The sequence below is a fragment of the Schistocerca americana genome, chromosome 2 (genome assembly GCF_021461395.2).
Source record: "Schistocerca americana isolate TAMUIC-IGC-003095 chromosome 2, iqSchAmer2.1, whole genome shotgun sequence".
Taxonomy (NCBI): Eukaryota; Metazoa; Arthropoda; class Insecta; order Orthoptera; family Acrididae; genus Schistocerca; species Schistocerca americana.
The window spans coordinates 244928480-244942420 of record NC_060120.1 but is presented as its reverse complement, the minus strand read 5'-3'; positions in this window follow the sequence as shown (position 1 = coordinate 244942420).

Below are 13941 nucleotides of genomic sequence, written 5' to 3'. Positions count from 1 at the left end.
TGGAAAGCAATACATAAAGTAATACTGAGCATCTGGCAGGAGGAGAGCATGCCAATGGAGTGGAAAACGGCTATTATGTGCCCCACAAATAAAAAAGAAGATAAATTAAGCTGCCAGAATTACCGAGGAATCTCTCTGCTAAATACTACATATAAATTGTTCTTCAAGATCCTAACTAGGAGGCTTACTCCTGTGTGGAAGAGAGAACTGGAGACTATCAGAGTGGCTTTAGAAGAAGTAGGTCAACAACTCACCAAATATTCACATTACGCAAACTACTCGAAAAATGTTATGAACATCAATGAAACATACACCAGCTGTATATTGAGTGGCATTGCGGAATGTAATGGAAGAGGCTGGAATACCTAAGAAGTTTGTTAAACTTACTATGATGACCCTCAGTGAAGCCAACTGTAAAGTAAAAATACAGGACGAAATCACCAGAGAAGTGGAAGTGAAGAACGGACTGAGACAGGGTGGCAATATCTCCTCACTGCTATTCAATCTCTGCCTAGGAGAAGTCATCAGTCAAATAGAGTTAAATAGAGAGAAAATCCATTTTCAATCGTTCACTGTATTTTCTAGCATAAGCAGGCGATGTAGTATTACTCGCACGAAACACTACTGTGCTGGCTGATGCAATCAACACCTGGAGAGACGTACAAGGGAACTTGGCCTGGTAGTCAGTGTCGAAAAGACCAAATATATGGCAACGAATAACCAGCGAAACCCATCAAGTCTCAGGATAGCCGACAAGGAGTTTGAAAGGAGAGACTTCTGGTACCTCGGATCGACTATCACAGAGACAAACGACATCAGCAGCGATGTGAAAGCTAGGATAGCGGCAGGGAACAGATGCTACTTTGCCGCACTATCCATGCTTAGAAGCTCACTTCTATCACGAAAATCTAAAATCCTCATTTACGAAACAATTATAGGACCAGTTGTTATGTATGGTGCCGAGATGTGGACTATGACTGCAAATGAGCAAATGATCCTTAGCATTTGGGAGAGAAAGATTCTACGTAAAATGTAAAGCCCAGTATACGATCAAGGAGATTGGCACATCCGTACGAATGCAGAATTAGAACAAAATTTTGAAGAAACTGACATTGTCATTACCATTAAAATAAGAAGCCTGCGGTGGGCAGGACACAGGAGGAAGACAGAACGTGTAAGAAGATTTTGATGGCAAGGATGGAGGCAGACGCCGGAAAGGACGTCGCAGAAAGAGATGGGCGGACGGAATTGGAAAAGACATGAAAAAGCTGGGTGTCAGAGGATGGAGACGAAAAGTCACGGACCGGATAGAATCGCGGGATATTGTGAAGCAGGAAACAGTCCTTCAGGGGCTGTAGAGCCGAGTAGTAACTAAGTAAGTAATTACATTTAAGATTTCTGTACTTCGTGTAAGTGTGTGCATGTGCGTGTGTGCGTGCATTTGCGTGCACGTGTTTGTGTGTGTGTGTGTGTGTGTGTGTGTGTGTGTGTGTTTGTGTGTGTTCGATGAATGAATGAATACCGAATTGCAAGCGAATTAGGGAGTAATGCGTAGGCAGCAATATTGCAATTCATTGGCACATGTTACCTGCCATATTCAGGCAATCGAACAAACTCACTCCTATGAACACATAATATAAAATATTTGGAGTATGTTTCTAATAAATTAATAAGAAAAGCTCAGAAATCAGTTCACTTACAAAGCAAAGGCACTTGGAATGTCAAAATTTAAACAGAAAATTGTCGACTTATTCGTTAAGAAGTCCTCAATATACCGCAAACAACAGATTTAAACTTCACTCGGCCAGTTATCCAGCTGTCGAACTCGCCTGTCATTTCCTGTCGTAGTTATCAGTGAGACAACAGCAGTTGTCGTCTAATTGCCACAGCCCTCACCGAGTGTCGCAATGTATAAGTATTAACTGAATCTGAACTTATATTCTGTCACCGACAGCGGTCCAGCCTGAACTGTTAGAACGGGTTAGCCATCGTTCACTGAGATAGGTTAGAGAAGTGCTCAGAACTTACGCTTCATTTGCACGACTTTTCATCAGTCTAAATTTGATATGTATATGTTATTTTAATAAATGATTGTTAACTGTTTCTCGCCGTGTTGAAAACGCTATTTATGTTATAGTTTTGTTACTAGATCCTGTGACAAGGCAGCTTTCACTTCTGTAAAACGATATCCTATGAACCATGGGTGACGGGCAAGGGGAAGATCCCATAGTCCGTACTCCTGGAAATCGTTTGAAACAGTGCCGCACTACAGACTGTTGGGACAGAATAGGTTCTCAGATAGGTGACTGGCTCGTAGACTTCTTAATAGAGACCAGCAGTAAGTTGTTCTGGAGAGCGAGAGTTCATCAGAGGCAAGGGTTTCGCCACGAGTGCTCCAGGAAAGTGTGGTTGGACCGTTCTTGTTTTTTATACACAAAAACCATGTGACGTATAAGGTGAGCACCAAACTTGGATTGTTTGCTGATCATGCTGTAGTGTACATTTTTTTTTTTGCATAAATGGTGGACTCCAGTTTATTGGGAGAATTCTACAAAAATGAAGCTCATTTATGGAGGAGACTTCGCAATAGAACTCTTGTACGACCAATTCTTGAGTATAGCTAGAGTGTTTGGGATCCCCACCAGGTCGGATTAAAGGAAGATATTGAACCAATTCAGCGGCGTCCTGCTACATGTTACCAGTACGTTCGATCAACACACTAGTACAACGGAAATGCTCCGTGGAGGGAAGACAACGTTTTTTCGCGAAATTTTATTGAGAAAGTTCAGAGGACCGGCATTTTCGACTGACTGCAAAAGCAATCTACTGCCGCCAACGTACATCTCGCGTAACAGCCGCGAAGAGATGATAGAGACATTAGGGCTCTTACAAAAGTCATGTAGACAGTCGCAGTACTCTTGCTTCCATTTGCTAGTGGAATACGAAAGGGAGTGATTAGTAATGGAACAAGGTATCCTTCGTCGTGCTCTGTGAACTGCCTTGCGGATTATGTATGTAGATGTAAATAACCTCCATATAGACTCCAAGAGAGCAGGTCTATCCTGGTGAAACACAAGATGGCAACAAGTGGAAGCAGCGAGTCACAAGTGTGGATACCGTTACGTTAAGAGGACTAGGAAGAAAAAGAAGGAAAATCGTTCAAAAACGCCAAATTATAGAGGGACCCTCGATAACCTGATAATATGAAAGAAGCATATAGTCTCAAAACACAAGTAATATTATAAAAGCTACAAAAGCTCTGCTTGTGGTGTAAAAGCGATATTGGACCAAAAAATTGGACCCCAATGATCACGTTCCTCTTGATGAAATAAAAACCTGACGTGTCTCTTCTGCCTTACATGCTGGAAAATGCTCTCCAAAGTGAAATTCCACGTTCTGACGTCGGAAAACTCGACCAAGTCGCTTTTATGAGGACGGCATTAAGCCACCGCCACACGGGACGTGTTAGCTAACGTTGAGGAGTCGCTCTACAAGTTTTGTGATGTCACTTCCTATTATTTCACGTTGTGGAGCCATTTGTTCACTTAAAAAAACAAAATAAGGATCAAATAACCCATGAAAGGATAACGTTCGACGAGTCGAGGTATGGAATCTCAGAAGTTTGAATGTGGCAGGGAAGCAAGATAATCTGAAAAGGGAAATGCTAGAGGCTCAGTCTAAAAATGGCGCCAGTGAATTTAAATGGATGGAAGACAAGATTTTCTGGCCAGATGAGTATTGGGTAGTATCGACAGTAGCAGAAAATGGTATAACGGGAGCAGGATTTGTTATGAATAGGTAGGTGGGGCAGAGAGTGAGTTACTTTTATTCTCATCAGTATCAACAGCAAACCAACACTGACAACATAGTTTCAGGTACAAATCCTCCAATTCGCAAGCTTAAGATCAAGCGACAGAGAAATATATGAAGAGGCTGGATAATTCCGCACGTAACGGAAAATGAAAATCTAACAGTCATGGGGGACTGTAATACTTTGTTGGGGAAGGAGTAGAAGAAAGGGAGAATATGAGCTTGGTTAGTAGGAATGAGAGAGGAGAAACACTAATTGAGTTCCGCAATTAATTTCAGCTAGTAATGGCGAAAACTCTGCTGAAGAACCACAAGAGGAGGAGGTACACTTAGGAAACGCCGGAAGATAGGGGAAGACTTCAGTTAGATTGCATGATGGTCAGGCAGAGATTCCGTAATCAGATAATGGATTCTAAGGCATACCTAGGATGAGATGTATACTCGGATCACAATTTAGTAATGATGAAGAGTAGGTTGAAATTTAAAGAGACTAGCCAGGAAGAATCAGAGCGCAAATAAATGCGAAACGAAAACACTGAGGAATGAATAGAAATGCTGAGGCTACAGATATTGCGATAGTAAATAACTAAGCAGGCAGTTCAGTTGACGAGGAATGTACGTCTCCAAAAAGGCCAATAACTAATGTTGGAAAGAAAAACATAGGTACAAGGAAGGTAACTGCGAAGGAACATGGGTAACAGAAGAAATGGCTCATTTCATCGATGAAAGACGCAAGTACAAAAATTTTCAGGGAAGTTCAGGAATACAGAGATACAGGACACTTAGGAATGAATTAATGGGAAGTGCAGGGCAGCTAAGCGGAAATGGCTGTAAGAAAAAGTGAAGAAATCAGAAAAGAAATGATTGTCGGAAGGACTGACTCAGAATACAGAAAATCAAAACAATCTTCGGTGAAACTAAAAGAAAGGACAATAAAATTAAAAATCCAATAGGAATTCAATTGCTAAACGCAGAGGAGAGAGCGGATAGATGGACAGAGTACATTGAAGGCCTCTATGAGGGGGAAGAGTTATCTGATGTTATACAGAAGAAACAGGATTTGATTGAGAAGAGATAAGGGTTATGCTATTAGAATCAGAATTTAAAAGAGATCTGGACGACTTAAGAGCAAATAAGGTGGAAGGGATCGATAACATACCATCAAAATTTCTAAAGTCATGGGGGAAGTGGCCACAAAACGACTATTTCCGTTGGTGTGTAGAACGTTTAAGACTGGCGATATTCTTTTATACTTTAAGAGAGATATCATCGACATAATCCCGTTGATTGCAAGAGCGCGCAAATGCGAGAATTATGTCACAATCAGCTTAACAGATCATATATCCAACTTGCAGAAAAGAATGTTGTTGTTGTGGTCCTCAGTCCTGAGACTGGTTTGATGCAGCTCTCCATGCTACTCTATCCTGTGCAAGTTTCTTCACCTCCCAGTACCTACTGCAACCTACATCCTTCTGAATCTGTTTAGTGTATTCATCTCTTGGTCTCCCTCTACGATTTTTACCCTCCACGCCGCTCTCCAGTACTACATTGGTGATCCCGTGATGCCTCAGAACATGTCCTACCAACCGATCCCTTCTTCTAGTCAAGTTGTGCCACAAACTTCTCTTCTCCCCAGTCCTATTCAATACCTCCTCATTAGTTATATGATCAACCCATCTAATCTTCAGCATTCTTCTGTAGCACCACATTTCGAAAGCTTCTATTCTCTTCTTGTCCAAACTAGTTATCGTCCATGTATCACTTCTATACATGACTACGCTCCATACAAATACTTTCAGAAACGTCTTCCTGACACTTAAATCTATACTCGATGTTAACAAATTTCTCTTCTTCAGAAACGCTTTCCTTGCCATTGCCAGTCTACATTTTATATCCTCCCTACTTCGACCATCATCAGTTATTTTGCTCCCCAAATAGCAAAACTCCTTTACTACTTTAAGTGTCTCATTTCCTAATCTAATTCCCTCAGCATCACCCGACTTAATTCGACTACATTGCATTATCCTCGTTTTTCTTTTGTTGATGTTCATCCTATACCCTCCTTTCATGACACTGTCCGTTCCGTTCAACTGCTCTTCCAAGTCCTTTGCTGTTTCTGACAGAATTACAATGTCATCGGCGAACCTCAAAGTTTTTATTTCTTCTCCATGGATTTTAATACCTACTCCGAATTTTTCTTTTGTTTCCTTCACTGCTTGCTCAATATACAGATTAAATAACATCGGGGTTCGGCTACAACCCTGTCTCACTCCGTTCCCAACCACTGCTTCCCTTACGTGCCCCTCGACTCTTATAACTGCCATCTGGTATCTGTACAAATTGTAAATAGCTTTTCGCTCCCTGTATTTTACCCCTGCCACCTTTACAATTATAAAGAGAGTATTCCAGTCAACATTGTCAAAATCTTTCTCTAAGTCTACAAATGCTAGAAACGCAGGTTGGCATTTCCTTAATCTAGCTTCTAAGATACGTCGTAGGTTCAGTATTGCCGCACGTGTTCCAATATTTCTACGGAATCTAAACTGATCTTCCCCGCGGTCAGCTTCTACCAGTTTTTCCATTCGTCTGTAGAGAATACGGATTCGTATTTTGCATCCGTGACTTATTAAACTGATTGTTTGGTAATTTTCACATCTGTCAGCACCTGCTTTCTTTGGGTTCGGAAATATTATATTCTTCTTGAAGTCTGAGGGTATTTCGCCTGTCTCATACATCTTGCTCACCAGATGGTAGAGTTTTGTCAGGACTGGCTCTCCCAAGGCCGTCAGTAGTTCTAATGGAATGTTGTCTACTCCCGTGGCCTTGTTTCGACTCAGGTCTTTTAGTGCTCTGTCAAACTCTTCACGCAGTGTCTTATCTCCCATTTCATCTTCATCTACATCTTCTCCCATTTCCATAATATTGAACTCAAGAACATTGCCTTTGTATAGGCCCTCTATATACTCCCTCCACCTTTCTGCTTTCCCTTCTTTGCTTAGAACTGGGTTTCCATCTGAGCTCTTCATATTCATACAAGTGGTTCTCTTATCTCCAAAGGTCTCTTTAATTTTCCTGTAAGCAGTATCTATCTTACCCCTAGTGAGATAAGCTTCTACAAACTTACATTTGTCCTCTAGCCATCCCTGCTTAGCAATTTTGCACTTCCTGTCGATCTCATTTTTGAGACGTTTGTATTCCTCTTTGCCTGCTTCATTTGCAGCATTTTTATATTTTCTCCTTTCATCAATTAAATTCAATATACCTTCTGTTACTCAAGAATTTCTACTAGCCCTCGTCTTTTTGATCATCTGCTGCCTTCACTACTTCATCCCTCAAAGCTAACCATTCTTCTTCTACTGTATTTCTTCCTCCCATTCCTGTCAATTGTTCCCTTATGCTCTCCCTGAAACTCCGTACAACCACTGGTTTAGTCAGTTTATCCAGGTCCCATCTCCTTAAATTCCCACCTTTTTGCAGTTTCTTCATTTTTAATCTACAGTTCATAACCAATAGATTGTGATCAGAGTCCACATCTGCTCCTGGAAATGTCTTACAGTTTAAAACCTGGTTCCTAAATCTCTGTCTTACCATTATATAATCTATCTGATACCTTTTAGTATCTCCAGGCTTCTTCCATGTTTACAGCCTTCTTTTATGATTCTTGAACGAAGTGTTAGCTATGATTAACTTATGCTCTGTGCAAAATTCTACCAAGTGGCTTACTCTTTCATTTCTTAGCCCCAATGCATATTAACCTACTACATTTCCTTCTCTCCCTTTTCCTACTACCGAATTCCAGTCACTCATGATTATTAAATTTTCGTCTTCCTTCACTATCTGAATAATTTCTTTTATTTCATCATACATTTCTTCAATTTCTTCGTCATCAGCAAATCTAATTGGCATATAAACTTGTACTACTGTAGTAGGCGTGGGCTTGGTGTCTATCTTGGCCACAATAATGCGTTCACTGTGCTGTTGGTAGTAGCTTACCTGCACTCCTTTTTTTTTATTCATTATTAAACCGACTCCTGAATTACCCCTATTTGTTTTTGTATTCACCTGACCAAAAGTCTTGTTCCTGCTGCCACCGAACTTCACTAATTCCCACTATATCTAATTTTAACCTATCCATTTCCGTTTTTAAATTTTCTAACCTACCTGCCCGATTACGGGATCTGACATTCCACACTCCGATCCGTAGGAGGCCAGTTTTCATTCTCCTGATAACGACGTCCTCTTGAGTAGTCCCCGCCCGGAGATCCGAATGGGGGACTATTGTACCTCAGGAATATTTTACCCAAGAGGACGCCATCATCATTTAATCATACAGTAAAGCTGCATGCCCTCGGGAAAAGTTACGGCCGTAGTTTCCCCTTGCTTTCAGCCGTTCGCAGTACCAGCACAGCAAGGCCGTTTTGGTTAGTGTTACATGGCCAGATCAGTCAATCATCTAGACTGTTGCCCCTGCAACTACTGAAAAGGCTGCTTCCCCGCTTCAAGTTTGTCTGGCCTCTCAACAGATACCCCTCCGTTGTAGTTGTACCTACGGTACGGCTATCTGTATCGCTGAGGCACGCAAGCCTCCCCACCAACGGCAAGGTCCGTGGTTCTTGGGGGGAGAGGGGGGGGGGGCAGAAAAGAATAATCTACAGAAAAATGGAGAAGAAAATCAAGAATCTGCCAGCCGACCTTCAGTTTCAGCTTTAGAAAAGGTAAAGGCAGCGGAGAGGCAGTTCTGACGATGCGGTTGATAATGAAAGCAAGACTAAAGAAAAATCAAGACACGTTCATTGGATCTGTCGACCTGGAAGAAGCGTTCGGCAATGTAATACGGCGCAAGCTGTTCGAAATTCTGAGCAAAAAAGAGATAAAGTGTAGGGGAAGATGGGTAATATACAATACGTAGCCGCGCGGTCTAGGGTGACTTGTCACGGAACGCATGGCTGCCCCCGTCGGAGGGTGTTTGTGTTGTTCCTAGCGTAAGTTACTTTAAGTTAGATTAAGTAGTGTGTAAGTCTAGGGACCGATGACCTCAGCAGTTTGGTCCCGTAGAAGCTTACCACAAATTTCGAAATATTTATAATATGTACAAGAACCAAGAGGGAACAATAAGAATGAAACACCAAGAACGACGTGCTCGAATTGAAAGGGTATAAGACAGTGTTTCGCCCCTACTGTTCAGTCTATACATCGAACAAGCCTTGACGGAAATAAAGGAAATGTTCAGGAGCGGAATTAAAATTCACCTTGAATCCTTTCTTGGTGAAAGGGTATCAAGATGATGACAATGCAGTCCTCAATGAAAGTGAGTATGAATTACAGGGTCAGAGCGAGGTTTGCAGTGGTTAGCACACAGGACCCGCATTCAAGAGGACGACGGTTCAAACCCGCATCCGGTCATTCTGGTCTAGTTTTTCCGTGGTTTTGATGAATCGCTTGAGGAAAATGCCGGGATAGTTCCTCTGAGAGTGCACGGCCAATTTTCTTCCCCATCCTTAAAACAATCTGAGTTTGTGTTTTGTCTCTAGTGACCTTGATGTCAGCGGGGCCTGGAACTCTGATCTGCCTCCTCGTCCTAAGAATGGTAGAATGTATTGAATGAAATGAACAGTCTAATGCCGGCCGGGGTGGCCGAGCGGTTCTAGGCGCTACAGTCTGGAGCCGCGCGACCGCTATGTTCGCAGGTTCGAATCCTGCCTCGGGCATGGATGTGTGTGATGTCCTTAGGTTAGTTAGGTTTAAATAGCTCTAAGTTCTAGGGGACTGATGACCTTAGAAGTTAAGTCCCATAGTGCTCAGAGCCATTTGAACTATTTTCCAACAGTCTAATAATTAAGAATGTGGACTGAGAGTAAATCGAATAAAGACGAAAGTAATGAGATGTTGCAGAAATGAGAACAGCCAGAAACTTACCATCAGGATTGGTCGCCACGAAGTAGATGAAATTAATGAATTTTACTACTTAGGCAGCAATATAATCTATGACGGCCAGAGAAAGGCGGACATAAAAAGCTACTACACTCGCAAAAAGTGCATTCCTGGTCAAGAGAAGTCAACTAGATCAAAAGGAGGCCTTAACTGACGAAGAAATTTCTGAGAATGTACGTTTGGAACACATCATTGTACGGTGATGAAACATCGACTGTAGGGGAACTGGAACAGAAGAGAATCGAAGCCTCTAAATGCGGCGCTACAGGCGAATGTTGAAAATTAGTTGGACCGATAAGGTAAGGAATGAGGAACTTCTGCGCAAAATCGGCGAGGACAAGAATATATGTGAAATACTAACAAGAAGAAGTGATAGGATAGTAGGACATCTGTCAAGAGGTCTCGAAATAGCTACCATGGTGTTAGAGGGGAGCTGTAGAGAGTAAAAACTGTAGAGGAAAACAGAGATTGGAAGACATTCAGCAAATAACTGAGGATATACGTTGCAAGTGCTACTCTGAGATGAAGAGGTTGACACTGGAAACGAATTCAGGAACTCGTAGCGGGCCGCATCAAAGAAGAAAGATTATTCCGACAGCACTTAAAACAATAGTAATAACAAAAACAAAGCTATAACATATACGCTTTGAATATATGCTGTTCCTAAGCACCAGCACAGTGAATCTCTTGCGTTGTTATTGGTGCGATCTGCTATAATAAAACCATGGAAAACGTCATATCGTTGAGTAAAGAATGTAAGTATCCAGTTATTTCCGGTCTAACATGCGTGTTATGAAAGTACGTCTTTTAAGGCAGCGCTACATTGAAAGTTTATCAAAAACGTGTTCCTGGAAGGTTTTATTATATTTCAATGTCAGTTACTAACAAATCGACGATTAGAGCCATCAGAATAGTTTAAAATAAAATATACTCAGGAGAGGACATTAGTTTACTGCTTCTTTTTTCTTTTCGTTTTCATGTGGTGGGACTTTCTTATTAAAGGAACAGAAATAATTTCTATAGTATTTGATGTTATGTAAATATAATTGCCCTATCTGTCACGAGCGAGCTTGTTCCGTTTTGTTAACTTATATAAGCTGATACCCTTACTGCCTGGGACAGGTGTCTTTTCATTTAACGTACTCACGGATATTGAATTTACTATTTATCTGTACTACAGATAGAACAACATGACTAGCACATGGACAAAGGAGGAAAGTTGCGTTTTAATAGAGCTAACGTAGGAATTTTACGCACGTCCATTTTCGCAAACAAACTGTCTGGTTTCCGAGCCAAATAAAGTCGACAACTGCGCTAGAGAGTGCAAAATTTCGTGGGTCAGCTCCCGTTTTCGGACGGCGCTGTCTCGTAACTATGGATCTCCCATCAGCGTCCACTTTGGGCTATTGATAAAATACCGATAAGTCGATATTACTACATTCTTTCCAACATGTATCGATGTATATCGGCCATATGTCTTTCACCGATGTATCAGATGTCGATATCGATAGGGCAAATTCGAATGCCGATATTTATTTTATATTTCTTTCACATTTTTCGATAAATATTTTAAATCGTTCTTTTGAAATTGTAGTAGAACATAATTTTACTTTCACTGTGCGAAGGAGTCTTAGTACTTTCTGAGCCCTTGTCAAGTAGAGACCATATCTTTGACTGTGTGAAGCAAGTATAGATAGCACAAAGAAGAAGTCCGATTGCACTGAGGGGTGGCGGTGTGAATAGAATAACAAGATATCTGACGTGAAGAAAGAGCACACCAGTGGCGTTAAAAACAATTTTTGACAGAACTAGTGTGCTATTTCTTCACATCGGCATTCTTCAAAAACAATAGCTGCAACTGATGAACAAAAATATAAATGACAAGATTGGTCTTCCCGGTGGGTGGAGAAGGTGAGGGGATCTGCTGACGTAACCGACGCCCGGCGCTGCCAGCAGAAACCGCAACGTTTAACTTCACGACGTAATTTTGACTCTGCAACTGGTAGGTCACTGGCGTTTGCAGAAATGAAAAAACAGAGAAGTCGACATGAGGTGTTCCAGACAAATTCACTATGTGATGAAACCGAACGATCCACCGGACATCTTTTATTGTGCCACACTCGTGCAGTTACCATTGTTCGCAAAGTGGTTATGGCCAAGTGTGAACGTGCATCGCTTTCCTTTCAATTCTTTCTCTGGGCGGGATAATCTGGCTGCCAGCTTGTTGATGTACAAAATATGTAATAATGAATCAATATATAGATGTACAGTTCTAAAACTGACAGTATATTTACAATTTGCAATCGAGTTTTTTTTTGGCTGGTACGTCAATATTTTTTTCCATCGATATATCGGTAATTTTGTCGATACATTGAAACGCTGTATTATTATTTAAAATATCGATATATATGAGTCTCGATATATACTACGTCCCAATAAAATTGCTACACCAAGAAGAAATGCAGATGATAAATGGGTATTCATTGGACAAATATACTATACTAGAACTGACATTTGATTACATTTTCACGCAATTTGGGTGCATAGATACTGAGAAATCAGTACCCAGAACAACCACCTCTGGCCGTAATAACGGCCTTGATACGCCCGGGCATTGAGTCAAACAGAGCTTGGATGGCGTGTACAGGTACGGCTGCCCATTCAGCTTCAACACGGTACCACAGTTCATCGAGAGTGGTGACTGGCGCATTGTGACGAGCCAGTTGCTCGGCCAACATTGACCAGACGTTTTCAATCGGTGAGATATCTGGAGAATGTGCTGGCCAGGGCAGCAGTCGAACATTTTCTGTATCCAGAAAGGTACATACAGGACCTGCAGCATGAGGTCGTGCATTATCCTGCTGAAATGTAGGGTTTCACAGGGACCGAATGAAAGTAGAGCCACGGGTTGTAACACATCTGAAATGTAACGTCTACTGTTCAAAGTGCCGTCAATGCGAACAAGAGGTGACCGAGACGTGTAACCAACGGCACCCCATACCATCACGCCGGGCGATGCGCCAGTATGGCGATGACGAATACACGCTTCCGATGTGTGTTCACCGCGATGCCGTCAAACACGGATGCGACCGTCATGATGCTGTAAACAGAACCTGGATTCATCCGAAAAAATGACGTTTTCCCATTTGGGCTCCCAAGTTCGTCGTTGAGTACACCATCGCAGGCGCTCCTGTCTGTGATGCAGCGTCAAGGGTAACCGCAGCCATTGTCTCCGAGCTGATAGTCCATGCTGCTGCAAACGTCGTCGAACTGTTCGCGCAGATGGTTGTTGTGTTGCAAACGTCCCCATCTGTTGACCCAGGGATCGAGACGTGGCTGCACGATCCTTTACAGCCATGCGGATAAGATGCCTGTCATGTCCACTGCTAGTGATACGAGGCCGTTGGGATTCAGCACGGGGATCCGTATTACCCTCCTGAACCCACCGATTCCATATTCTGCTAACAATCTTTGAATCTCGACCAACGCAAGCAACAATGTCGCGATACGATAAACCGCAATCGGGATAGGCTACAATCTGACCTTTATCAAAGTCTGAAACGTGACGGTAGGCATTTCTCCTCCTTCACAACAACGTTTCACCAGGCAACGCCGGTCAACTGCTGTTTATGTATGAGAAATCGGTTGGAAACTTTCCTCATGTCAGCACGTTGTAGGTGTCGCCACCGGCGCTAACCTTGTGTGAATGCTCTGAAAGGCTAATCATTTGCATATCACAGCATCTTCTTCCTGTCGGTTTAATTTCGCGTCTGTAGCACGTCGTCTTCGTGGTGTAGCAATTTTTACGGCCAGTAGGGTATTTACAAATATCGTCAGCTTCAGCTGCCTCGTCGCGTGCGACGACGGTCTTAGGGCGCTCTACCTGCGCTCGCTTGCGAGGCCGGCAGAGGTGTAGTCAGAGTGGCGGCGGCCGCGGTGGGTCACGTGTGGCTGTGCCCCCGGTGCACTCTGACTCGGCGCGGGGTCGCCGACCCGCGAGGCGCGCTCTCGCGGACCCTGCCGGCCGCAGAGTCGTTGTCCCCAGGAAGCGGCGGGCGACCGGTTCCCCAGGCAGCCAGCCTCCGGTCTCCCGACGATGACGCGCGCGCCTTCCCGCGAAAACTGTAGGCCTTCCCCAGCGCCGCGACTGGTACCGCTGTGCCGATATATCTACGAGCACTGCGAGTGTTACCTTGAGCT